Source organism: Patagioenas fasciata, chromosome 7 (assembly GCF_037038585.1).
Source record: "Patagioenas fasciata isolate bPatFas1 chromosome 7, bPatFas1.hap1, whole genome shotgun sequence".
In the NCBI taxonomy this organism is placed as follows: Eukaryota; Metazoa; Chordata; class Aves; order Columbiformes; family Columbidae; genus Patagioenas; species Patagioenas fasciata.
The window spans coordinates 7,258,139-7,285,571 of record NC_092526.1 but is presented as its reverse complement, the minus strand read 5'-3'; the positions used below and the strand labels follow the sequence as shown (position 1 = coordinate 7,285,571).

At 40.2% G+C, this 27,433-nt stretch overlaps 1 long non-coding RNA gene across 2 annotated transcripts in view; it reads left to right on the top strand.

Moving 5' to 3' along the window:
• The window catches only part of LOC139828395 (uncharacterized), a 109,230-nt gene extending 86,550 nt beyond the window's left edge, over nt 1–22,680 (top strand). For both annotated transcript variants that reach the window (XR_011739938.1, XR_011739937.1), the window contains one exon: nt 20,373–22,680. This is a non-coding gene — a long non-coding RNA (uncharacterized lncRNA). The remainder of the gene's footprint in view (nt 1–20,372) is intronic.
• Nucleotides 22,681–27,433: the final 4,753 nt, after the last annotated feature.

The following is a 27,433-nucleotide window of genomic DNA, read 5'->3' as shown; positions in this document are numbered from 1 at the left end:
ATGTTTATCTGGCCGTTCTCTGGACTAGTCACAGTGATAGGAGGTGCCGCCTGCTTGCTCCGCAGTGCAGTTCTGGGCTGGGGTTGCCGGCCAAGGGCTGGCACCAGTTTGGCCCAGTGTGCAGTCCTGGTACTGCAGCATTTCTCTGCCTGATGGCAGACTCAGCAACAGCAGAAAGCAGAACATGACTCTCTCCTCCCTGATACCAACTCCCTGCAGCCATCCAAACCATGAGTAAGGATGAGAACAGTTCCTAAGCTCAAGCAGGTACAGTGGAATGTTTGTACCAAAGCATGAAGACCAATATCAGAAATATTTTTAATTAGTCTAAGCTGGGGGTACAAATCACCTCTTGAGATTTATTAAGGAGTTATTGAGCAAAGGGGAACTCAGAAAGATGAAACACAGGGAAGGGAGGAACACAGACGAATGACAGGACATGGCTGAGCACTGATGATGAGCATAGACCTGAGTCTTCACTGACCACCAGTCAAAATCGAGAGTGAAGAGATCAGGATTCCTTGAAGATGCAGAATGAATTCTAAGGAAGATTCAAGAGACATGAAACCACTGAGCTTAGAAATGCAAGTATTGTGTGTTATTTTGTGTAGAACTGCAAATGGCAATTGCTTTTGGGAAACCTGGGGGAGAGAACAAACTTGCTTGAAACAAACAGGCTGGGGATTCCTGGGCCTGTTGCTGATAAGGGTTGGTAAACTGAGAACCTCTCGTCCAAAAGATCAGCCAAACAACAGACATCTACTGATGCTTAGGCAAATCTGCATGGCCATTGGGGAAGCTTAGGGAGTGTCCAGTTCAGACGCTTCTGCCAGGCTTGTGACTTCTCCATTTGTGTTAGTGTCTCCATCTTCTCTCTTCTTTAAACAAACTCAGCAAGAGAGCCTGGAAAGGCTGGAAGTGTTTATTCTGCTAATCTTGCCTGTAATTTCAGTGAATTCTGTACTGGTCTGGAATGCTCTAATGCTATTTGTGATCTTTGGGTCACAATACAATGGCAATCATTGTAAAATGGTAGTATTTATGAATATGAATGTATGTATGTGTGTATGTCATTACCAAAATGATAGCAAAATACTACGAGGATTATCTAATGAACTTTCAGAATATCTCTATTTTCTCTTCTAAGTTGTAAAGTAGGTGCTTTTCTACCTAAACTGGTATCAATCTGTAAAAGCTATGCTGTATCTTGCAAAGAAAACAATTTATTAACGTGACATAATTCAGCATTCAGATGTACAAGGGATCACATATACAAATACATTCTGAAGTGCTTTCAACTAAAATAAAATAAATTGAAACACAACTGTGTTTCTATGATACAAAATTGTCATTTCCTCTGAGGATGAAGTTATCAGGAATAGAGATCTCTAGACTGAAACAAGTATGTTCATTTAGCTTTCATAACCTTGACCAGCAGCGCATTTTGTGTCTGGTATATAGAAATTTATAGCAAGTGTTGCACAGACTTTTAGCCTGCATTTTTTGTATGATCAATAGATCAGAACTGAATGATATTAGTAGCTTAGACTCAGCAATTCAGTTTAATAGACAACTTATGAAATTATGCACAACCTCATAGGCCTTTAAAACGATGTTAAGAAATCAATTTCATGTTTGGCAAACAGTCAGTGTGGTTCTGTCAATACAGAGTGAAACACTGAGGTCACAAATTCTGCTCTCAGGTGGTCATGTAATGAAAAAATAACACCATTAAAATCCATGGGGTGACAAACTTTACACCAGCGTAATGGGGCAGGATGTGACTTTTCCAGGAAGAGTCTCTTCCCTTGGGGTTGAACAGTTGGGTGACACAGACTGCTGACATGAGTGGAGTTTAGAGTTTCACTGGTGGGTAGAAGCCTATCATTTTTGCTCACAGAAATGTCTAACCAGCCTATCTACATATCAACACATATGCAGTGATTATATATACTGATATATTGAGTTAGTTTAGTAAGTAATCGTTCTTCTAATAAATGATAAAAATTATGTTCTATATAACATTGCTTGCTGAAAATTTGACACCTGATTCTCCTTTGTCTTCTCCATATTGTTTATATCAATGCATTCATACACCAGGGTGCTCTGTGCAGCATAAATATGTGGTTTTGGAGAAAAGAAACAATTCCTGGGAGAAATCTCTGTCAGCATTGTGCTGACTTGTGATGGTTGGCATGTTTCAAACAGGCAAAATTAACTCCTTTTCCAATCATAAAAGTTTGCTTCTGCCCTTAATAACATATGTGCTTTTCTACACATCAATAGAGTCAACTCCAATGGGTGTTCATGTGCGTACCTTAGTTAAAATGAGTGTTATTTTTCTGCGATAAGTAAACTTTGGATATGACTGCCAGCCATTCTCAACTTGCATGACCAGAGAAGAAAGCCAAGGACCCCATGTAACAGGAGACACACAACATGTTTCAGAATTTCATCCTGAATGCCTGATTGTTTTTCACAGTGATTTTTCTTTCAGTGAACGTCTACATTTGATGAAAGTTTTGGGACTTGAAGATTTCCAGCTCTTTATTTTCATCTGGGGGAGTTTTAACAATTAGTGGATGGAAACTTCAAGGCTATAACTGACTGGTGTCCTTTTTTTTTGGAAATAAATCAGTTAAACTTACAGCTTATGATATTTACAACACATATGGAATCGTATTTAAGGGAGTGAATCTGTCTTAATCACTTGTAACAGAAGGCACTTTGCTGGGAGGATTGAGCAGGACTTCAGAACAATTGATTTTAACCATCAGTTGCATGAAGGGGAAAACCAAGTTCCACATATTTCTTGTTTAATTTTCTCCAAGATTGAATATTAAAGAATTATTGCTGCTATTGGAGCACATTTATAGATTGTAGCCTGCTGCCACATAAGGAAAGGTGAGCCTAGTGCCAAGGGTGACCCCGTGGTGGCAGCATCCCCACTGATCCTGGCACAGTCCTACAGGGTCTGACCATGGTGTCAGAGCCAGGAGCTGCTAACAGGGTCCAGCAACAGCCCCAGACAAGGCAAGTGATAAACCAGGTCCAGGTTCCATCTAAGGAGCCCAGGCAGGGATGAAAGGAGACAGGGCCAGGGACAGGACTGGAGACAAGGCTCTGAAGGCCAACCAGGGGGCTAGAGACAAGCTAGAACACACATCTGAGGCACACATGCAGCCAACAAGCTGCCCGCCGTGTGGGTCCAGGGTCCAGCCAGGAGGTAAACCTGGAGGCAAACAAACCTACAAAATAGTTCAGACAAGGACTGAAAGCCTGGGCTTAAATGGAGCCCTAGGGGCAGGGCAGTGGGGCCCAGGTGAGGTAGGTCAGGGCCATTAAGACCTATTAGTATCCCCAGATCCCCAGCATTTTAGAAAAGAGAGCCCTTTCACTGGAGAGCTTTGTCTGTGAGACAAAAATGCAGGGAGTTAAAAAAATAAATTGTGCACCTGGGCTTCTCAGTGTGTCTGAGTTGTGCAGATTGTCTCACTTTTTGCAGAGGGAAAAATAAGTAATGATTTGAGTAATATCCTAAATGTTTTTCATGGGAGGAATCACAATGTTATAGGGGAGCTGAAAGAATAACTGGAAAGTCTATAACAGTGTTTTCAATTTTTGTACCTCTAATATGTGATCACTGCCAAAGCTTTGAAAATAGATGGCAGAATTTGAAGCTGCTTTTAGTAACTTTTGAATATTGTCTGTTAACCTGTATGTTGTTGGCTATTGAATGCATTAATCCTGTAGGTTTATCTGAAAGGCAGTGGGAGGATGAAGAAGCAGGAAAAAAAGAAATTGTTGCTGAGAAGTGCCTTATCTGGAGCCCACACTTGAGAGCTATTGAGGAACAATAGTTGAGCCATTGGTTTTGAGAACTTTGGCTTAATCTCCTGCTGAGTTTACAGTACTGGTTTTATCTAGGAAGGGCAAACCCTGAGAATACAGAAGAATAACCCCCTTGTGACTCTGGGTGCTTAAGTGGGAGTCTTACTCAAAAGAGAGGTTAGTGTTTTGTTGGGGGAGACAGGCTGACATGTGCAATGTTTGAAAAAGTCAGGCCTGCCCATCCTAATGGGCAATGGAGTGAGCCTTTGACAAAGATAAACCAGAAAGGTTTCCAGCTTTTCAGAATCTGATTTCTTTTTTAATGACTGCGTTGATTCCACAGTTAAATAATTAATGTTTTTACTTTTGGGAGCTGTTTTGTCAATATATATGCCTGGCGGTATATCATTGACTCTAAAGTGGGACTAAACAGGCTGTTAACAGCTGACCTAGTGCATATATCACTGATTCCTGTTAAACTGAATGTGTCTAACTGAATAATATTATCGATTCAAAATATCAGCTTTGTATTTATTCTGGTTTAGTAAACCAGGGCTGTGTAAAGACACAACATGGTTATGAACTATGAGCTTTAGCACAAACGGGCAGGTTACAACTGTCTTGTGCCTCCAAGATCCACTTCCAAGTAAATCTTTCCATATGAATTTATTTCTTTCGTTGGTTGTTGTACTCCAAATTTAATGGTATAATGCATCCTTGAATATATGTTTTCTGGTTTTTATACTGCAAACATGAGAAGTGAGAAGCAATTCACTGCCGTGTTTTATACTAAACACTTTGTTATCACTCACAGGACCTATTTAAGCCTAAATTATGAACTACTATGTGGCAAATGTTGTAAAGCTGCAAGATTACATGAAACAAATACAACTGTTTACTTGACTATTATTTGCCATATAATTTCCACACTATTCTATGGTACTACCTTGCAATTAAGTGATCAATAGTGACTATGAGTGCCTTGAGCACTTCCATTATATCTGTGGCCTCCAAATAAGCTGTTATCAAATGTAATGAGCTAAACTGCACAGGAAATACTGAAGGTACCGATCCACACCACAGGTGGGAAATGCAGTTGTTGTACAGCCTGGCTACATGCTTATTTCTGTCTAGACATTTGGAAAGATAATGCTACTATTTCATTTATCAGAAGTGCTGTATGGGCCTGTATGCTGAGAAGCTCATATAATATGTGGCATAGATAGATCCGTTCGAAAGAGAAACAGATTGTAGCTCTGAATTGTGCTGTTCGTATTCCCAGAGAATTCAGCTTAGTAACTCATTAGAAGGAGTCCTTGTTTCCAAAGTTACTCACTGAGCAACTCACAGCCAGAGAGTTTCTTTGTCGCAAAGGAGTGGAGCACAGCGGTTGGGGCCTCTTGTACAGGCTTTGCCTGCCTAGCAGAGAATTCTCCTCCGCCTGGCTCCAGTACATGGGAAGCACTGATATTCCTGCTCTGCTATCAAGGAGAGACGGATGAGGGTGGCACAAGGTATTACAGCTTTGTATTTGTGCAGCCATTGCACAGTAGAGGGTAAAAGTGGAATTTCTTATTTGGTGTCCTGCTGGTTGTTGGATTCAGTCTTCACCCATTTATTACCGATTTCAGCAATTCTTACTGTCGAAATGTGGCAGGTATGGTGATGAAACCTCTGCGGACTTTGCTCAAGACTTCCCCCAAATTAAAACTCATGAAAAGATTCATCTGCAAACAACTGGAAGGACAAAGCCAGCAGTGTGCCAGCCAAGTGAATCATAGCGCGAGAGGTTATACTCAGAGTTTTGCTGTTAAACTTTCATTGGAGTCGGACCAGGAGCCTTTTTAAGGCTGCCACTTTGTAGCATGGGGAGGCCAATGAAATATTTCTCCTGGCTAAAAAATGACTAAATGTTTGGAACAAAGGGAACAGTAGCTTAGACGGAGAATTTCCATGGTTTTCAAACTGTACGTAAGTGAGTTACTTGTGGTTTCTTCTCATTGTTTACTCAACTGGTATTTTCAAGTGTCTCTTTTGGTTGATTTCGGGCCTTGAAATATGAGCAGTGGCATGACAATAGAAAGTGAAAAGGCACATTCCGCAGTTTTTGGGTACGTTATTCCATGAATCTCATTTGTCGTTGCACATGACCAATTGACCTTTGAAACTGTGTCAGAAATAACTCCGCATCTTGATGGATGACACTGACCTTAATAACAATAACAAAAAGCGAGTAAAAAATGCCGTCCCTTTTCTCTCTAATCACCATGGACTGCTGGCTGTCAGGCTTAGACTTTCCTTATTGTTCTTCTCATTTACAAGCCAGACAGCATTACAATGGTTTTTACTTACCGGCTACTTCAAGAGCTAATGTGGGGATGGGTAGTGCGAGTGCAGCAGCCAGAACTTCATGGCATTAACAGAGGGAAAGGAACTTGAGAGCTGACTTTAAATATACAGCAGGGACTTGGCAGACAGGAGCCTTATAGTCTGTTGTGGTAAACTGAGATACACTGGTGTTTTTCCAACTTTATTTCTCCTTAGGAAAAAAAAAAGGCTTTCAAACACACTGCAGTGATAAACAGAGCATTTACACCAAGGAACATCCACAGATTAAGATATTTTTTGCCTCCTGATAAAACACAATGTGTGCATTATCACTGTATGTGTATTCCATTAAGAAACAGACCTGGATGAGATTCTTGTGGACAGATTATGGGACGTTTCCTTTGTATTAATGAGTGAAATGGAATAATAGGATTTACCTGATCAGATCAGGCCTTGTTTAAAAGGACAAATTACAAACGGGAACAGAAACTTTTTCTATCAATCCAAGTAGGGAAAAAAAAAATAGAATGGCCCCAACTCCTATAATACTTTTGTCCTGATGTGGCACGATACAAACTACTTATTATCATTAAAAAAATAAAATCTTCTATGCAACCATTCAGTTGAAAATGCAGCAATTTAAAAATGTTGATAAAAAAGAGGTAGGTAATAATATAATATGTGGAGTTATTCAGAGAAATGCTATATTGGCTTGATAGATCTTTTGTCCCTCTACATTTAGGAAGCAGAGAATATTCACGGTACACAATTTACTGAAGTTGTCTAAGGAAGCGAGCCTGATATTCTGAGCATCTACCCATGTGCTTTAACAAAGGCCTTTGTGAATCTATTCCGATTGGGTACTTTTTCAGGTTTCATGCTCATTAAAGCATCAATTACCTCTGACATTTCTATCAGCTTCCTATTAGGTTTGCATTTACTAAGTTTCCAGAAATCATGAACAAATTAATCCAGGCATTAATCAGATTGAAGAGGGAAAAACTTTAAAAAGGAGGAGAAAAGATCAGTATAATTTATGATAATAGAGTTTCAAATAAATTGCTTCCTTTAGTTACTAATTTGTTCTCTTGTGACTAAATACGACACTGGAAGCAGTTGTTTTTCTGACTCGATCAATTAGTTAATGTTTACACAGCACTTTGAAGATGTAAAGCACCATGTAAATGCAGCCTTATTATTATTGCTACATTAGTCAATAATCTACCAGGCTCATAGTCCTATTTGTAAAATATATTTAACAACTGTCGAGTTGCTTTCAGCAATTCCAGTAAAGTGGTTGTTTCTTCCTTCTTTTTCATATTTTCAGAGGACCTTCAGTTGTGTTGGTGGATTTTCAGTTGGAGGGCCTCTTTTCCTTGAGAGTACTGAATAGCCACTTCATTGTACTGAAGAGACCCAGGAGGGAGACAGGCTAAAGTTATTATTACTTATTATTGCCTCAATTAACAGGTTTAAAAGCCCACTGGACCTGGAATCAATAAGATCGGAAGTGGAATAAATTAGTTTATTTACTCTGTTTATTCTCCTCCCCCTGTATGACTGAATACCTGTCTCTTAAAACAGGAACAAAGGTACATCTCAGTGAATTTCAAAACTATGATAAGGATTAACTGAATTGAAATAAACACCATTTTCAAAGGGGCTTGTTTTGGGGATGCGCAGCAGGGGACATTCTGCATTGTATGCTGAAGTCAAGTTAGATGTGGAGACACACAATGGGTAAGTAGTTAAGCTTCAGTTGAATTTAAGGGCTTGAAATACTCAAAGCTGGTGGGAGTTTTGCTGTTTGCAAGGAAGCTCTCAGATACTAATCCAGTTGCTCCTAACAAAGGGATGGAGTCATTGAAATGCAACGCTTAGACTTCTAAAATGTAACCTTATAGATGTTTCAGCCTATTCCTGAACTTTTATATGGTGAAGTACTCTGTACATCACATTCTTATTCTTATTTCAGAATGAAATGAAAGCTAAGCAAAAAAATGGGAAAGTGAGAACATGGACAGTGCAGATATAGACACTTAAGACATTGTGATTAATACCACTCACCAGTTTTATAAGGCTTTTGTCTAGTGGCACTGGCCTGGAACAAACAATAACAAACCAACCATAATGTAACATCCCCTGAGAGCCATTTGGATCATGCAGGAGCTGGAAAGCCGACAGCAGGAGCTAGTGAAAACTGCTCTAATTACTTGTTAAGAGACACTCTGGAATCTGGCAAAGGAATCTGTCCTGAGTACCACAAATGGCGCAGCAGTGCCACCACCTGAAGGAAAGGGACACTCTAAGGGTGAGGGAGAAAGCAGGGAGGGTAATTAAATGAAATCATAGTAAAGGTCTCATTTTAAAATCTAACTGAAACCCTGCTGCAGCCATTCCTAGAGAGGCCAGCCTTTGGCCTTTCTACCAGAAATCAGTTTGTTTTCTTCTCCAGCACTAAATCCAAGACACACTGGATATGATACACAAATGAAACCGAGCAGCAGGGAGAGGAAACTGACAGGAAAGGGTTCTCTCCTTGCATGTGGAGTAGGAAGGTGCAATGTAGGATCACTTTTTCCTTGAGCTCCTCCTGGAGACTGATGCTCCTTTTACGTGCCTCCTGCTTTTCTGTTGATCTTTGTGCAGGAGTATTCCAGAGGTATTGGAAAATGAAAGACGAGGTAAGAAAGAACTACAGCCTTTTCAGTCTCCCTATGTTTACATCAGCCTTATGTGGTTTGATGACTGAGTGACAAGACAAGATAGGAAGAAGTGTGTTCACCAAGGAAATATGTTTGCTAAGGATAGCAATGGAGCAACCTTGCCTTCAATCTCTTATCTATTAAGAGAGACACTTTTAGATATCCAAAGTTTGAACATTTCTATAGGAAACTTCAATACTTATTGAGGAATCTCGAATGCTATGATTATGACAAGAAGAAACACCACAGAAAGAAGCGAAAGCTGTCTATATAAATTTGCCAATTTAAACCTTTGAAGGATTTAAATTTGTGCATGAATGATGAAAAAGCCAAACAGGTGCACAAAGGAGAGCTAAAATTTTCTGTGAGCCTGTGGAAACAACGCCAAACCCCCTACTCTTTTCAGCTGAGGTGAGTCTGAGAGGGAGCCTTCCTGTTTGTTTTTTCCCAAACAAGGAGGAAGCACTGAGCTTTATTTTCCTATATCTTGTTTAGCCACCTTGATTAGAGTCTATATTCAGGTTCCTTAATGGACAGCATAGTATATAGGTTGTTTGAGGTTAAGTAACAATGGGTAGCATGGCTAGCACAGTTTCCCATGTCTCTAAATATAAACACAATAAGAATCCTGTTAAGACAATGAAGCAAGATAGAAACAGGCTTGCTGCTTGAGCGCCTAGGTTCTTTTTCTTGTTTTCTGGTCATTATGTAAACTGACATTCTGGTTTTCCCATTTGAGAGTGGACCTCTGCCTTATCATCATCACAGCAGATGTGCCCAGAGAATGTTTACCAATAAGGAAAAGAGACATTGCCGTTGTCTGGGTTGTTATTTCCTACAACAAAGAATAGGGGAGTCGGGATGAAGGAGGAGGACGGAAGGCAGCCGGTGTTGAAAAGCTGCAGCGACAATGTAAGCAGAGACCCTGATGTGTGGTTAAGAGCGGAGCTGTTGCGTAGCTACCAACTTCATTCAGAAGTGTAGGTGTATGGAAGAAGCGTTAACTGCCATCCAAATCTGTATGTATGCACCCAGATGTATCTTTTGATGAAAAACATGCAAGCCTTTTTCCCCCCACACAGTGATGGTTGCACCAGATCAAACCCTCCTGTGCAGATTTGCGACACCTGTGTGAATTGGGTTTCAAACCCTGTAAGCCTCATTTACATCAGCTTCATTTGGAGCACAGGCAGTTAAAGTGTGTAAAGAGCTGAGAAGTGGTTTTGCAAGTGGTTCAGTCTTCATGCTGTTTGTGTCTCAGTGAATCAAAAGGTTCTTTACATTTTTGCAGTGACAATAACAGGCACAGAGTGTAGGTCTCACTTATCTGGCTAAGAGAAGTATAAAGCAGAGGTAAAAAGCAAAATACTGACCCTGTTAACAAGTAAATGTAGAGTGTCAGGACTTGAACTCATTCTACGAATGTTAAAAACCCAGTGGTGTCTACATTGCAGTGAAAATGCATCCAATCCTGTGTTCAATAAAAACAGCTTCATCCTCTCTGCTGCAGCTGATGAAGACACACTCAGCTGCAAGTGGGTGCAGGTACAACCCAATGCAGAATTTATGTTATTTGGGTTGTTTGAAAAGGTTCAACCTCCAAGACAAAGTGTCACCATCTGTGAGTGAGGGTCTTGGCAGCTGTATTCCAGGCGGTCATTTAACTTGTATTAATATCACTTCGCCCTCTGTGTTCATCCCTTTGTGACAGTTTGGAGATACCATAGATATGGAAAGCAAGGGCACAAGGTTAGTTCTTCTGCATTGGAGTCGACACACAGAATATATTTTAACCTCCTGGGATTTGGTGGAGTGGTTCATTAGTGCACTGGAACTTATTCAAGGCTCTAAGCTTTTTCTTGCAGGTATTTTTCTCTCTAATTATGCTTTTTCTTGTTTTTATCAGAAGTACTTATTTCTAAAAAGCTACAGGGTTAATAAACCTGAAACTTTTAAAGAAGTCTTGGTGTAATTGTTATGGCACATTTAATATGCGCTGCAACATCATATTCCTGTAGAGAAGAAAAATCTATATTTCTCCATCATACTTTAAAGACTAATTCCCTGGAGTAATCTCCATTCTCTACTAGTTTATTCTAAATAAAATTGATTTTTTTCTGGGAGATTAAAACCTGCCTTGAAGATTGTGAAAGGTTTTGTTGTGTAGGCCCTTATTAATAGACTCCCTGCAGCTTAATTCTGTTTGGATAAGTTGAAAACAATAAAAAGAGTTGACAGTTTTGTCAGTTGTGTTTGCTTAAAAAAAAAAAAAATTGTATATATATATATATGTATATATATATAAAGGAAACACAGACACCTCCTCCCCCTGCTGTAGAAAACGACATCGCTGTAAACAAACTCCAATGAAGTGTTTAGGAAGGTCTGACTCATTACTCAGGGTAGAGTGGGGCTGTTGAGTTCATCTCTGAAATGTTAAATCACTCAGAAAGTGAGCCAGAGGACTCGGTGTGTGCTTTGTTAAGCAGGAGAGAATTGTTTATCGCGACCAATAATAACTGACGTGTGAGTCTGTTCAGAGATACATCCTACTGTGCTCTTTTTCAGTGAACAGAGCAGGTTTCACTGTGGTGTAAGAGGCACAAGCATCAGACAAGTGCAAGGATGCTCTGTAAGGGGCTTGTGGGCAGTAGCTTCCTGTATAAAGATGCTGAAACTGGTGCCTTTTATCTGATGATGATGATGATGATAGTAACAATAATAACAATAATAGGTGCATATCTTTTTAATAAGCCGCGTTTTGCATTGATAAGACTGGCATTGTGGAGGTGTCTGCCAGCAGGTAGCTCCGGCCTTTGAAAGTTAAAGTAAACGTGGCACTACCAGTTAACAAGTGCAATATTTAAATAGGAGATAGTGGTGCAAATTTACGATTCCTAGTCGATTGTCTTGGAAGTAAGGCAGAGGAGCTGAGAGCTAGGTGTTAATGCTGAAACATTAAGTTCTAAACGTGGTTATCTCTGTGGAAGTGAGGAATCACTTTGCAGGTGATCAGAAAAACTTCTCAAGAATCTAGGCAGTCACCTATTTAATCTGCCTTGGTTTGGGAACTGAATGAACCATGGCTCTTTCCCATGGCACAGCATCATAGTTTTTATCATTATAAAAGCAAATTTTTGCTTGAAGATAATTTGACAAATATGAATTGAGCTTGCCTAAATTTCCTTCAGCTTAGCTTTGATGTGGGATAGGCTACCACAGCTGAGTTCTGCCCCTCTGAGTTCTGTCACCATATCTCAAAATTCCCACATGATGCTATTTATTAGCTTGCATTCACTTAAAATATCATCTGGTTTTACTCTTAGACATATCCTGTACATTTGCTTTCTGGTGAATGAGCTCAAAATTTGCAATTTCTACTTCAATTTCTTTCAGGAAACTATTACCTTAGCATGGATAAGAATCATGAAAACATGTTTTCTACATGAAACACAATCAAAACATCTTTCTTGTCTATCCACTTAGTTCTTCAGCAGGCAAAGGTGTGTACCTGTGCTCAGCATTAAGCACGTGTATTCCTACTGATTTGAATTTACATTGGTCTTAAATTTCATCAGATGATGCCCTGAAACTCATGATGGTCTTTACATTGTAAAGCAGAAGTAACTTCAGAGACATCAAAGCATTATCTACCTTCAAACAGCCCAAATAATAACACCAGCACGATGTGACATGAGCACCTTGGAGGGTTCAACCCAATTAAATCTGAACTCATACTGCTGGAAAGCTTCTATCTAAACTCTGTTGTGGTCCTGTCCTTTGCCCTTAAGTATTTTTGAATTGAGCAATTTTGCTCTTTTGAATAAAATTGTAGGAATACAACTTATGAGGCTCCATCAACTTAGTTGTAAACAGATTGTATGAAATTTCACTGTGGCAATTTTTAATGTATTTTCTTTATCAATATTCATAACAGCAATCCCTAAGTCATGTAGGCAATAGAGCATTTAGAGCACATCTTACAGGAACATGTTACAAGTGGTTGTATTGGGAGTGGATAACCTAATAAAGTTTTTGTCATAGAACTTAGAAAAATAAGAAACTGGTTATTGGTTGGGCAGCAGACTGGTGGGGCATCCTGTGGCTGTGAACCAGGGAAAGGAATGCAAAGCAAAGTTACAGAGTCGAAAGTATGAAACTGGAGAAAGAAAACGAGGTAAATAGTGTTTCAGAGCAGCCCTGAGCTCCCTGTGTTGGGAACAAACGGAAGAAGTGAGCTGTCCTATCTTCCCTAAGTCAGAACTTGAAAAGTTTTGAACTTTTGTTATCTTTTGTGCTTTCAGCTTGATGTGGGAATTATCTTCAAAGTAGTTATCCGAAGTTTTCTATCTGGAGAAAAAAAACCCAACAACTTAAAAGGAATACTAAATACAACAGCAAGCAGTAGAAACCTACTAACTGCTGAGTAAAAAATTGTCCTTTTATCTAGAAATAGATTATTGATTCTGATACAACCACATCACAGTGTTGGGGGAAGAGGAGTTCTGGAAGAATTGATCATCTCAGAGAGAAAAAAAGATATATTTTTACCCCCAGCAATGATATTTAATTTTGTCCGGTCTTTTAAAGCATATTTATATAAGACAGGATTTCTATTGAGTTAATAATAATTCAAGAAACATGCTGTTACAAATTCTTTGCAATATATGTTCTCGAGATTTCATTTGTCACCCTCTGAAAATGTATTGAGCTAATAATGAATGGGGACTTCAGGCCCATCAATAGAAACAGTTACGAGTCAAAAAAACTTAGATTGCAATCTGTATTTTGGAGAACTTGTTCAGTTGCTTGAAGTGTTTTGATCTAGCTGGTATGTACAATGCCATGGATATTCCTCCAGTGACACAGGAGCTCATTATAGGCAGCAAGATTGATTTGTGTGAGAAAGAGGAGAAAGTTGGTGCTGCAGCCTCTTGCTTCAGGAAAAAAAAACCCTGAGATGATCAGTTACAGACTTGTTCTCATAGCTGTAGTCTCATGTAGTCTGATTGGTGTAATTTAAGATGCACACATTATATTAGAATAAAAGATAGAACGAAAGCATACAAGACCTATGGGGAGAGGCTGAGGGAGCTGGGGTTGTTTAGTCTGGAGAAGAAGAGGCTTAGAGGTGAGCTCAGCACTCTCTAGAACTACCTGAAGGGAAGTTGTAGCCAGGTGGGGATTGGTCTCTTCTCCCAGGCAGTCAGCAATAGGACAAGGGGGCATGGGCTTCAACTCTGCCAGGGGAAATTGAGGCTGGAGATTAGAAAGCAATTCTGTGCAGAGAGAGTGGTCAGGCATTGGAATGGCTGCCCAGGGAGGTGCTGGACTCACCGGCACTGGAGGTTTTTAAACTAAGATTGGACGTGGCACTTAGTGCCATGATCTGGTCAATGGACTGGAGTTGGACCCAGGGTTGGACTTGATGATCTCTGAGGTCTTTTCCAACCCAGTTGATTCTGTGATTCTGTGATACTTGCTATTCCAGTTTCTACGTAGTGCCTACACTTAGTATCTTTTGATGAAACACAGAATAGTTTTTTGAGTTATATTCCTGCATAGCATTTCTTAAACTGTTAAACAAAACTGGTCTTCTAAGAATGATCATCTTCTGTATAATTAGAAATATCAGGAATGAATGCAATAGTGGTGGATATTTTCATTAGAGACAGATATGGAAGAACAAGGTCACATTTAAAAAACCAGAAAGCCAAAGCAACCCTCCCAAAAACTTACATCCAGTATTTTCTGTGAAAAGAAACAGATTCTCCTGGGGTATTGGATTAAATTAAGTGTAACATCAATGAAGTTAGAGAGACACTAAACTAAAATGGGTTGCAATAGGAGAAAATCAATCCAGACATTTTAAAGTAAGAATAATAATGCAAGAAATTGTAAGATCCTTATGCAGCTTGTTCATGACATATTTTTCTGAAATATGCCCATGTTGTTTGAACCTGGCCTTTTTGTTAGAAAAATTAGTTCTAGCAATAAGGAACAGAGGTGGAAACCAGTGTTGGCTTTAGTCAGTTGTGAACCTCCTCATTAAGTTAAATAATGCTGTTCTCAAAACTCATCCGACCACAACGTCTCAGTTCAACAATTTCCTTTTCAGTCCAGTTCATTGTCATCTGCCTTTTACCCGGTTTCCTAATCACCTCATAGTATCCTTATAGTTTTACGACTAATTTCCCATGTAGCATTGTTTGAAGACTGTTGCTGAAGTCTGTATGCTATTCATGGAATCTTAATGTAAAATGGACTAAAAGAGGTTAATTATCATCGCTAACCAAACCCCTTGTGAGCCTGATGATATATATATATATATATATACACACACACTGGAGGCTGTTGGGAAAGGCAAAACTCCTCCAATTTCTGCCAGCATCAGTCTGCAGGAGACAATCAGCAGTATATATATTAAAAACATAATTGAATTTTTAGAGGTGCCTCGATCCATAAGATTATTACCTGGGAACTTTTCCAGCTGCTGAGAAAAGGCTGACAGAGTGCTTTAAATGGAAGTGTATATTTGATATATGTATTCTTAAGATTTGGTGAAAGGGGAGTTAGGTAATTTAGTTACCTTATGAAAAACGTTTTGAGAAGATGCACCTATGAGACAACCAAATTAAAACAAACAAACAAACAAACCAAACAATAAAACCCCACAACTTGCTATGTCTTATTCTTAGTATAAGCTGAGTCATTCAAGTTACCGGTGAATGAATTTCATCTTTACAGACCTTTGTAAAGGAATAGAATAATAATCACTGGTGTCGCTCCATTGTTATTTCATTGTTGTTCACACACTGAGGTATCATGTGCACAGATGCATAATCATTTTCAAATAAATGCTTCAGGCAAATGGTTGATGGAGTGCTGCCATCTCTTGGTTATGCAAATTATATGTTACAAGATATCAAGCACTTTTCTTAGATGGAAATGCCCTCCCTAAATAGCTTTACTCTGTTTTTTATGTGAAGGGTGATATTCAACTCTAATATTCAATGTATTTACAGACATTTTCTGTTTAATGTCTGCAGCAAGGTTATTAGTGATATTTGAAACACATCAAGTTTGTCCTTCCTATGAAAGATGGAGAGGTTGGCTGCTGTCGAGAAGCTGGTTTAGAAGTGGCAAAACCATTAAAATGCTGTTCAGACATCTAAGCCTGTGGAGCCCTGTTCTGTAGCCAGTGGTGACGAGGAGAGACCGCGCATCTACTACTACTACGTGTAGCCTTGTAGGCCAGTACAGACGGTGCTGCCACTGCATGTAGCAGAACACAGACCTTGTGCTAAACTGAGGCCACCAGCCTCAAGACTTGTCAGGCTGTGCCTGGACTGGAGTTCTGGTTTAGTTTACCAGGTTGTAACAGCATTAGCTAACTAACAACCAGCTAGCTTCTGTCCAGATGTGCGCAGTTGTGTGCTAGTGCTTACAGTTATGTGTATGTCTGTAACTAACAGGTAGTTATGGCAAGTATTTCTTAGCGTAGAGTGAATTATCTATGACCCTACAATAAAACACAACACAGAAAAGTACAAGCAGGTGATGGTAGCAGATCCCTTGGAAGTGTGGGCATGGAATGACACCAGAGGCCCCAGGGCTATGGTCAGTGATGGGTCATCAGATGAAAGCAACTTGCCATCCACTTAAAATGTTAAAGTACCTTTTCTGTAATGCTGAAAATAATGAGAATTTAATCAGAATCTCAGGCAAATTTGTCCCTGTGGAGCTGCTGGTGCCCCGATACTCCAGACTCAACACACTCATGGTATTTCAACATGCAGCTTCTCACCTACTGACACCTATTGCCTACTCCAAGTCTGACTCAGCCTTATAAAGCTACAACACTCTTCTTCATATGATAGATACACGTAACACTATGTGCTGATTAAGCAATACACACTGAGCTTTAACAGCCCAGATCCAAAGGAGGAAAGCTACGCATCCCCTCTATATGCTGGGTCCTTATACGTTATGTTATGGTTATTATCTTCTATAACGGAACTTTAAATTATTTATTTATCAATGCATAAACATTGAGAAAATTCCACTTATTGGCAGTACTATTTATTCAGTTTGTGGTAGACATCTTTAAATACTCAGGTATTTCCTGGTGTTTACATCCTCATATCATGCCATAGATACATTTGGTATATTTTCATTAGTCCTTTGATAGTTCACAGATATTCTGCTTAATAGTCTACTTTCTACTTGCTTATCAGTCATTCCGCTGTTTCAGTTGTATTCAGATATGTAACAATAAGATCTCATGTCTTTCAGGCCTCCATAGGCTTTCTGTGGTAGCCTAAAAATATTCTTGGCTCAGCTCCACCTACTACAACTCTTTTGGTGCCATTTCCAAGGCTTTCAGTGTTGATTCTTTTGGAATGGTTCTAGTTTTGATAAGCCGTGAAACATCAATTTGATTGAGGTGGCTATGTGCAAATAGGCTGTGTTTACATGAATACAAGTTACTTCTAGGTTATAAACGTGCCTGTCACTCTGTTTTGAAAATGAATGGTTGAGAATATGCCTTCAGCACTCTGTTCAGCAAATACGGTGTCTCTAATTACCAGAGGAAGGAAATGGCATGTCTGCTGGATCCTAGGGACAAGGTACCCACATGAGCCTGAATAGGAAAGAAAGAAAAATCCTTTCTTAATTAAGCTTTAGTTTACTTTTCCTAGTTAATTGTTCTTTACTCATTTGTTTATAGAAGGTGACAGCAATGGTGGGAGATGAAGTAATTAAATTAGACTTTTTTTTTTTTAATCCTTGTGTTCTCTCTCAAAAGCTGCTGCAGTCCACAAAAGACCCTGACAATCTGCATACTCTACTACTCTTTCAGTATTCTTAAATCTCTCATGCTACTCCTTCAGTAGAAGCACAAGATAAATAATCTCACTAATTGGTTGATTCAGTTTCTGGTAACATCATCCTCACCGTATTCCTTGTTAAGGTGGTGAGAAAGAATTAAAGACTGCAAAACTCCTGTAATTTTCTTGTTTTGTGTGGGTAAGGATCAAATATTCATGGAGGAAATTAAACATTTTCTTGAGACTTAAAATTCAAACCGACTAAGTGGGTTTGCAACTACTGCCTAAGGACGCGTTTTGTAAAACTTGGAAAAAGAGTCTGTTCTTAACAGCTGTTATCTGTACATGGGAGGTGCAGTAGGTCTGTACTGAAAATACTTTTCCCTCCCTGTCCACTTCACCAACAGTGCAGCAGTTCAAACAATCTGGAGAGGTAGAAGGGGCTTCCAAATTCCTCCTTGTTGTTAGAAAGGTCAGGATGCCATTTCTCTGTTGTTGCTCTTCTGTGTATTTAGATGGCCATTCTGGACACCACCTTTCAAACCGCAATGTTAGAACACCAAGGTGTTGTCTCCCTCCCTTACCAAGACAGCCACCCTGAAACTGCTGTTTAACCTTGGAACTCCTGTTACACATCCCAGATTTCCTTCCCAAATAAGAATCTCCTCTTGTGTTGCCAGCAGCTCTGGACAATGTCACTCCTCACTATATATCAGAATCTTGGACATTTCTTTTGGAGCACCGTTTAGGTCAGAGCAGCATTTTGGAGGCAGGGTAGTTATGTCTGCATTGTCTTATTATTCTGAGACGCCAACTACAACACTACAACAGAAATGAGATTCCTTTCTGTGAGTAAAAATAGGTAAGTTGGTGTGGCAGAACTAGAAAGGTTGGTGCAAATCAGGGACAAAGTTTTGTTTGATGGCTTTATTTAGTGTCTATGGAAGTTCACGTGTTGTATGTCAATTTTGAGGGATTCCTTATAATGCCTGTAGGATAACAATACAATTACCTGCCCTGCTGATTACATGACCTCTCAGGGAATTGTTTTCACCAGTTCCATGCTGCCAAGTGAGCTGTAATTTTCATGCTTGCTCTACTGCCTTAACTGCAGTTAATGTGTTTGTGAATAACTTACAGGTATTTCTTGTCATACTTTCCACCTCCATGTGAGGACAGCTCTTGTGCTGCCTTGACCCACATAAGGACACTTCATGCAGTTTGGAAAATGCCTTCCCTTAAAAAATATACTGACTAATTTAATCAGGGGTGCTAACAAATTATTCATGTTTTCACTTCTTCAGAAATAAAATGCTTAGCTTTTGATTCTGGCCAGGAATCATCTTTGTCAGTCACAGGCGTTTAGAGAGGACCACACATGAGTAGTTAACTGCTATTATGACTGGGAGGACAAAAAGAACTTATCGGATCTGACAGCAACAGTGTGCACGTTCTGAGCATTGCTGGTGAATAAGGATCTGGTTCATTCTCCACAACCTGGAGTTTTGGGGGGCTGCAATCAGAGAGTGAACGAGCCAGCTCCTCTCTGAGAGGGCAAAACCAGCTGCAAAGGTTGCAGTTTACTGGGAAATGGCTATTTCATTTTTTGGATTTGTGCTGGTAATGGACCCTGTCAGCCCACATTCTCACACAGAACTTTAAGTGCAACTGTCTTTGATCGATTACACTGCAAGGAGGCTGCTTGTAATTCTCTGTTTGTTCCAGTTTACATAGTAGACTGTTTCTTGGTCACCTTGTTATTCTGATTCTTGGTGAATATTTAATAGATAATCCCATATTTTTAGAAATTATTTTATTTCCAGGCTCTTATGTTAAGTCTAATCAATATCTATACTTTATTCAAACAGAGCATGATAATTTTTCTTCTACATATTTGACCTTGTATAAGAGAGCAATTCTTTCTGTGCTATAAAACTCTGGTATGTTTTCCATCACCTCTTTCTTTACTGATCTAGACACTGACAGCACGTTTTACAAGCTTTTGTTTTATTTCCCACTTCTCTTAGATGCTTGTACACAAATGTATTTCAAACAATTGGCTATGAACTATCTATATTATTCTGATCTATATGTCAGTGAAATTATATTGGCAATATTTACTGCACTGAAAAGCTTTAACAGCATCCAGCAGAACATCAGCTTGCTTGGTAATAATTCCCAAACAGAAATGGATTACATTTTTCCTAGCTTAAGAAAAAAAAAGTCAATATTGATTTGAAAAATTAATACACAGCTTTTTTTTTAGCATATTCAATAAAAGAAAATAAGTGTGTCTATGGGTTAGTTTTAAGAGAATTTGTAAATAATGTGACTGATACTGATTAGTAAGATTTTTCTGCCAGGGACAAACATTAAAATCTCAACATCTTTTGGTTACATATTTTTGTGTTGAAGAGATTGTTGTGTTACAAGTTTTAAGCGTTTTATGACACAATCCATCAACTTATCAAGATGTTCTAGAGAAACAAACTCTGGCACAAAATTAAAGTACTGTAGAGACAGTTACATTTCTGCCATATGTGTGCACCTTTTTCGGATTCAGGTAAACTGGAAGTCACTCTGTTTTTAGACTACAATTAAGAATAAATAAAGTAAATAAATAAAGTATTACTGGCAAAGCAGCATGCTGTATTTATACTCTCGCTCTTCTTTGCAGGTTTGTTCTTTATGAACCATCAGGAAATCGAGGAGAAGAAGTGCTTCCCATTACAATCTTATCCTGAAATCAGCAGTGAAACTGTTTAAATGGTTCATTTTTTGTATGCAGGTGAGTAAAGATTTCATATTATTACGCATCTATCATCTTGATTCTTTGGTTGTGGGTCACAAAGCCTAAAATATGAGATGACACATTGTTGGTAGGCATTTGGGATAGAACACTGCTATCTCCTACCCTTTACAACAGAGGTTACAAAAAATAACAGGAACCAAATTCTGAAATTGTCTTATTAATTTCTCATGGAATATAAGTACACTTTGCACGAGACAGAAGAAAATAGAAACCTGAGCTAAACAGGAAAATAGAACACAAAGTCAATAAGGTTTATTAAGAACACAATTTTAAAAAATAATCCTAGAAATTTAAATACATGTCATCTGTGTTCCTGGTCCAGAGAAAACACACTTCACAGCAAAACTTATTTCCAGACACAGCACAGAACTGTGCCCAGGAAAAAATGTGCAAAAATGTGCTTAGAGTGAGTCTTCAAGCAGACAAGCTATTTATGACAGACTGACAGGATTTGTGGAACAATCTTTGGATGAACTGAGAAACCTGCCTCGGTATGATGCTGGGTGTGTGTTTTTCTTATGTACACCTTGGGGAGAACAAAATACGCACCAAGAAGTTCTACAGTAAGGGCTGCGACATCCTACTTTTTTAAAAAAGCTCTTACAGCTCTTTGTGCATGAATAATAATTCAGGTGGAACGAGTACACAAGTCTTAATGCAACTTAACACCCACTTGAAATGTTGAAGCTCCTTTTCTATGATGCTGAAATTAATGAGAATTTAATCAGAATCTCCTGATAATACGGGACCCGACTATAAAACTACACATGAAAGGCATTCACTAACATGTTCAGGAGAAGAAAATCTGGTCGATAATTTGCAGGTATCCATTTTTTTTTAAACTTGTGAGCCATTGACCAGGTAAATCTGTGCTCCTGAAGGCACAAGTGTTTTGAAGAGCAATGAAAACATGTCTTCACAATAAAGTGGCTTGCATGCTCATTTGAGGAGCTTGCAGAACACAGTTATCAAGAAATCATAAGTGTTATACGTTTAAGTAGAATTTAACTAAAAACCAGTTCCCCTTGTGTACATCACTCAGAGACAATAGCAGAATGACTAGTAGACCTTTCAAGTGAAGCGTGAATAGCAACCAGGCAGGAGGAATTTCTGTATTTGCAGAAACTAGCAATATTCTTTGCAGTATTTCAAATGAGTAGGAAGTTAAATTATGGCTTATTATAAAAACTAAAAAGGTGAAACACTTTCAAGAAAAATCATTAATTTGGCTGCAGGTAGTTTGTTGCCTATGGGTCTTTAAGGGTCTAGATAAAGGACACTCTCACCAGAGGATGTGTGTTCTCTGTGTGGTAGAACTTAAGGATTTCAATTCGGGCTGCAAAACTATGACTGTAATTCAGTTTTCTTGAGGTGAATAGGCTGTACAGGGGTTTTAGACTAGAATTACTACATGAAGTAGGAACTTTACACAAGACATAATGCCTATTGATGAAGCGATTTGTAACACTAAACAAGCAGATGGCACACCTAATTAGGCCACTTGGTAATTATCACTTTCTGTATTTGCTATTGCTTTGTGGTTCACTATTTCGGAGACAAAAATGGCCGTTACCACCATGTGATCCAGAACCTCCTAAGCTGTGCTCTGCTCTGTGACACATCGCTGGTCCATGAAACATGTCAGTGTTGTGCATCAGGAACACCAAATTAACACTGGACTCTGCTAAAGCTGACTTCCAAAAAAGGTACGACATGGAGTCATCCAGCTCATGACATCTTGCCATGATATCAACCTGTGACTTCCATCTTGGTCCAAGTGTGATAACAGTGTCTGTCGCAGCTGATCACCTGATAACACTGCTTGATTTGTACTCCGTGTTCGGGATGTGGGAGCACAGGGTAATGAAATGAATATATGCAACGAAAAAAGGAAAGCATGGGATTAAAGTCTCGGTTTGCAGAGGAGGAAGTCAGGACAAATGGTCTCAGGATCCTCACCTGGAAAAACTGAGGTTGTGTCTATGCTTATGCCTGTGGTCCCAGCAAGGAAATATATGTCTCCATACATGTCACACCATATACCCCATGCACAATAAGCCTCATTTTTCTGAGGAGCAACAAATATAATGTAGATGTGCAGGAAACTGGCTGGTTTGTAACTTCTTCATTCTTTATAAACTTGGTTCTTCATACACGTAATCCATTTCAACTGTAAATTTAAAGAAGAGGACAAATTAAATTAAGAAAAAAACCCAAACAGACCCCATTCTTACTATGATTTTTTTAACATATTTTTAATCTGCTGTAATCTAATGGATCAGCGATGGATAATCTCATACTACTGCTGATTTACCTCACTGCAAGCCCTACCAGAGTCTGTGTGACAATGTGAGGCAAAAGTCATTCAGATCTCATTCAGCTAGTGGAATTAAGAAAATTCATGCATATCCCTACTGCTCAGACCTTGAGAACTATTAATTGCCTTAAGTATAAGCTTAGGAACAGAGCAGAACACTTAATCTTCTAACAGGTCTAAACCTTATTTACCATTCAGCTACAAGCTCTTTATTAAAAAAAATCTCCAACAAGAGAAGGTTTTAATCTTCCAGTTCTAAACTGTTAACCTGGGTTAGGTTAAATCTGATCTAATAATCTAATTGTTAAACAGCTGATGATTCGTGTCAGACTCTTTGTGGTAGCTGCTTATGGTAGTGCTTGTAACTTTGGCATCCAGATTTGTGGTGCTGTGTAGGAGTGATGCGTATACAAGTCTTCTCTATGCGATAACTGTATTCCTATTCCCATATTTTTTGTGAGATGGTTTTTAACCATAGCAGCGCTGTGCAGGGCACGCTTTCCCTCCTACTTTGCATAGACATAGTATAATTGACACCGTTCGTTTCCTTTGCAAACTGGCTGATCCTTCCCACTTTGGGCAGCAAGTGTGCTTTGTCTGGTTAACAGTGATGTTAGGAAGACCTGGCATGGCACTGGATAGTTTTCTGTACCGAAACATGTTATGAGACAGCCAAGGTGGATGTTTGGAGCTCAGCAGAGTTGAAACAACCTCCGAGATATCCTTATGAAACATCTCTGCCCTGAGATCTGTAGAGCAGACATGGCATTAGGTCACCTCCTGCAAAACACCAGCCTTTTGCAGAGGTTGCAAGATAGTCGTGTCACACTTTGGAGCTCCTCCAGCCACTTTCCTCTTAAAAATGGTCAAGTGATCTTTCACGTAATTGTGTTGGAGAACAACCATAGAGCTTTACCAGACACAGAAAGCAAGATGTGTTGGCCTCATGCCTATTCACAGGTTGGCTGTGACTCCATGTGCACCGTCAGCCAGGGCACCGCCAGCAGCCAGAGCTGTCACTGCACTGCTTTTCCCGTCACCCCCGGTGTTTGCACACACAGAGGCACCAGCTCACCCAGAAATTCAAATCATTGCTACGAAGGAGCGATCCTCAGTTCCAGGTGACTCATTCCTGTGATCTGAGTGGGTTTGAGCACAGCCAGGGACAAACCTGCTCCAGCCCTCTGGCTCTAACCATTGTCCCAGTTGCGGCCTTCCTGACTGCAACTGGGTTTGCTTGTTAAATAAACAGTGACAAATTACTAACAGTCCCCCGTTTTTGAGGGGCATTTCAAACCAAACAGGAGCAGGTGACTTCTGAAAGTGGCACTTTGATTTCCTCTCTGAATGCTGATAGCTGGGTTGACTTTAGCCTGATAGTAACCATCTTCTCTGAAAATAAACATGAAGTATTTTCCATTCTATCTTGGTGTAGTAACTAAAGGAAGTGATTTTTTCATAGTGTGTAGAACCCAAATGCAATTATTACTTCCTAATACTGAGGAAACACCCCCAAAATGGTCCCCTGAGAAATCACAGGCAGACACAAGACTTTGCTGCAAATGTCATCACCACCATCCTCACAGGGACACAGGCACTTAGGGCAGCAAGCCGTTTAGATTTTGATTTCAAAACTGATGGAAACTGACTAGAAGAGATGACAAATGAACATAGGACTCTTCGCTGATTTCCCTCCCTAGACTGCGTGGTGTGTGTAAAGACTGAGTAAGGGGAGGGCTGTGGGAGCCTGCCTGGCTCACAGGCAGATTTCCTGACCGCTTTCGGGCTCCCTTCGCAGCCTCTGCTCCCCAATAGCTCTGCGGCCCCTGACGGCACTTCAGGCGGCTGCAGGACGGGCTTTGTAGGGCGGAGGAGTGGAGAGAACCAGGAACGGGCTCCGACGCACCGAGGAACCGAGCGCGGCGCCACGCCGCCGGGCGCCGCCAGGGGGCAGCCTGCGCCCCGCGCTGAGCCGCGGGCTCGGTTCGGCTCGGGGCGGCTCGGCTCAATTCGGAGCGACTCGGGTCGGTTCGGAGCGGCTCGGCTCAATTCGGACCGGATCGGCTCGGTTCGGAGCAGATCGGATCGGCCCGGCTCGGCTCGGCATTTTCCCGGGCGCTGGCTCTTTCCCTGCCGCCCATTGTCGCCAGCTGCCGTGGGTCGGTGTGAGCTCCCGCCCGCGTTTTCAAGCACTCGCGGTATCTGTAACTCCTTCGCCACCGGTAACGTTCCCACGTTTCCAGGCCGGGCCGGTGCGTGAGCAGAAGTTGTTAGTTGTGCCGCCCGATCTAGTGACTGAGGTAGGAGCAGAACCGGGGGACCAAACCCGCGCACGCAGGTGATGCCATTTGCGTGGTTAACGGGGCCAGCCGTTCTCTGCTGCAGAAATCGGTTGCTGTACCCTAACCCCCCAATCTCCAGCCACCCCAGAGGTGAAAGGCTCCATGAAAAACACTACCATGAAAACACCTGTTGCAAACTTTTAAATCTACCCATAGTTTTGCAGGCAAAACTGCAATCAACACACACAGTGGCATGGGAACGGGTGTCATTAAATGCCAGCGAGCTGCTCTTCGGTGTCACCTTAGGAAAAATTCAAATATTTAATCCTACCGGTTTCCTCAAAACAACAGTGAATGGTAGGTATGGTTCTGTTACCGTGCTGTCTGCAGTAACAGCACCTCTGAGCAAACAGTTGCGTCCCCGTGGTGCATACAGGTAAAGAGATGAACACTGCCACTAAAAGGCTGTGATGGAAAATGGGATGTAATGCTAAAGCTGAAAGGAAAAGGGTAAAATAAAAACTAGCTGCTCCCTAGTGTTTGGCATTACACATTTGGGTGTAATGCCAGATCTGTTAACCCCAGATTACATAGAAATGTCAAAGCAAAAACACCATGAAAGCCGCCTAAAAGCACTAATATTTATTTGCTGACACTCTCTTGCCTTTGAACTGTTATCCTGTGCCTGTGTGACTGTAATTTACACATCTAAGATAGAATTTCACTAAATAAGCAGAGGAAGGTGAATAAAATCCTTTCAGAGGAGCAAAATCTGTTCTAGGAAAAAATTACTACCTTGTATTAGGGAGAGCACTTATTTAGATTTTGCTGTTTGAAGCGCTTCTTGCTCTGACCAGCAGCAGAAGAAAAGGCTTGGTTTCTGAAGGATGATCTCCCACATCCAGGCGTTGTGACCAGGCAGCGATGCCACCAACACTGCGGTGTGCAGGATTCCTCTGGTCCAGAGGATGCTGGTGCAGGTCAGAGATGGCACAGGTGCCACCTCTGCAGCTCGTGCTGGAGCACGGAATGGAAAGAGGAGGTAAATCTTTCTGTAGTGCTGAACACAGCAGCTGATTGAATCATCCATCTGTGAATTGCTTTAGGAGAAAACTAATCATGTGACAAGTTTAGTGAAAACAGCAAAGGGAAGTTGGTTTCATTACGATTCAGAAAAGTGTCAAAGGATGATCTTCTATGAAAATGCTTTATGATATCCCTTAGGTGTGTTTTGTCTGATCTTTACTGTATTGAGTAATACTTAGTAGAGGATATAGCTTTAAAAGTAGCTATCAAATATGCATGCTTTCATGGTTTCTGTGATTGGAAGACTAAAATATAATCCTATAAAGTATACAAATATACAATATTCAACAGGGATAGAGCAGCCTATCCGTTAACATCTTTTGTGAAAATTTGAATCCAGATTAGCTTTAAGAGCAGAGCAGAAAGATTTGAGGATGAACATAAAGCCTGTGGCTTAACATGGATGAAGTGTGATTCTAATGTGGTGTTCTTGGAAGATTTTGGCCCTGAATGTGACAAGTCGTGGGAGGCGAGGGAGTCCAGGAAAAGGACGGACTTCTGTTTATACTGTGAAATATCCATTTCTAGTTGGGATCCATCCTAGAACTTAAATCCTAGGAATGGATTTGGTTGCAAAGTCCCTTAACATCTGTTGTTAGGGTTTCTTAAGTTCCTGTGTAATTTATTAGTAGCTGTTTAGGTTTTAACACCTCATACATTGTCCATGCCACCTAAAAAGCTAAATTTCCCAATAGTTTATTTTCTGTTCCACGCACAGGTAAAATAAATATTTTCCCTGTTGCCTGTCATTAGCTTCTATACATAGCTATGTTAACTAGGAGTATGTAAGTAAAGTTTGCATTTTGCGTTTATGTTGCAAGGTCTTTTGTGACTTGAAAGTGTTGTATAGGATTTAAATATTGTGATATAGCTATAAGACGTTCAGCGAACAAGAAGATGAATTTTAAAAAATCAGTATCAAAATAATTCAGTATCACCACCACTATAGGGTGCTGATAAGATGAACAGCAATTTCCCGCGTTCGTGACTATAGGGGCTTGGCAAAGAGATGACAGCTCTCTGATATTCTGCAAGCCAACCCAAAAGCCAGATGGGAAGGCAGGGAGGAGGTCTGTAAGCTCCTACATGACAAAGCTGTCTTGTCACAACCATCCTCACAATGTTTTCTAAAAGTGAAAGACTGGACGTGGCTAAATTGCATCAAAAGCTGTGCAGCCTCAAGCTGGGATTCCAAGTGCTGGCCTGTGGTGTTTTAGCCACAGGAGTTTCTACCTGCACAC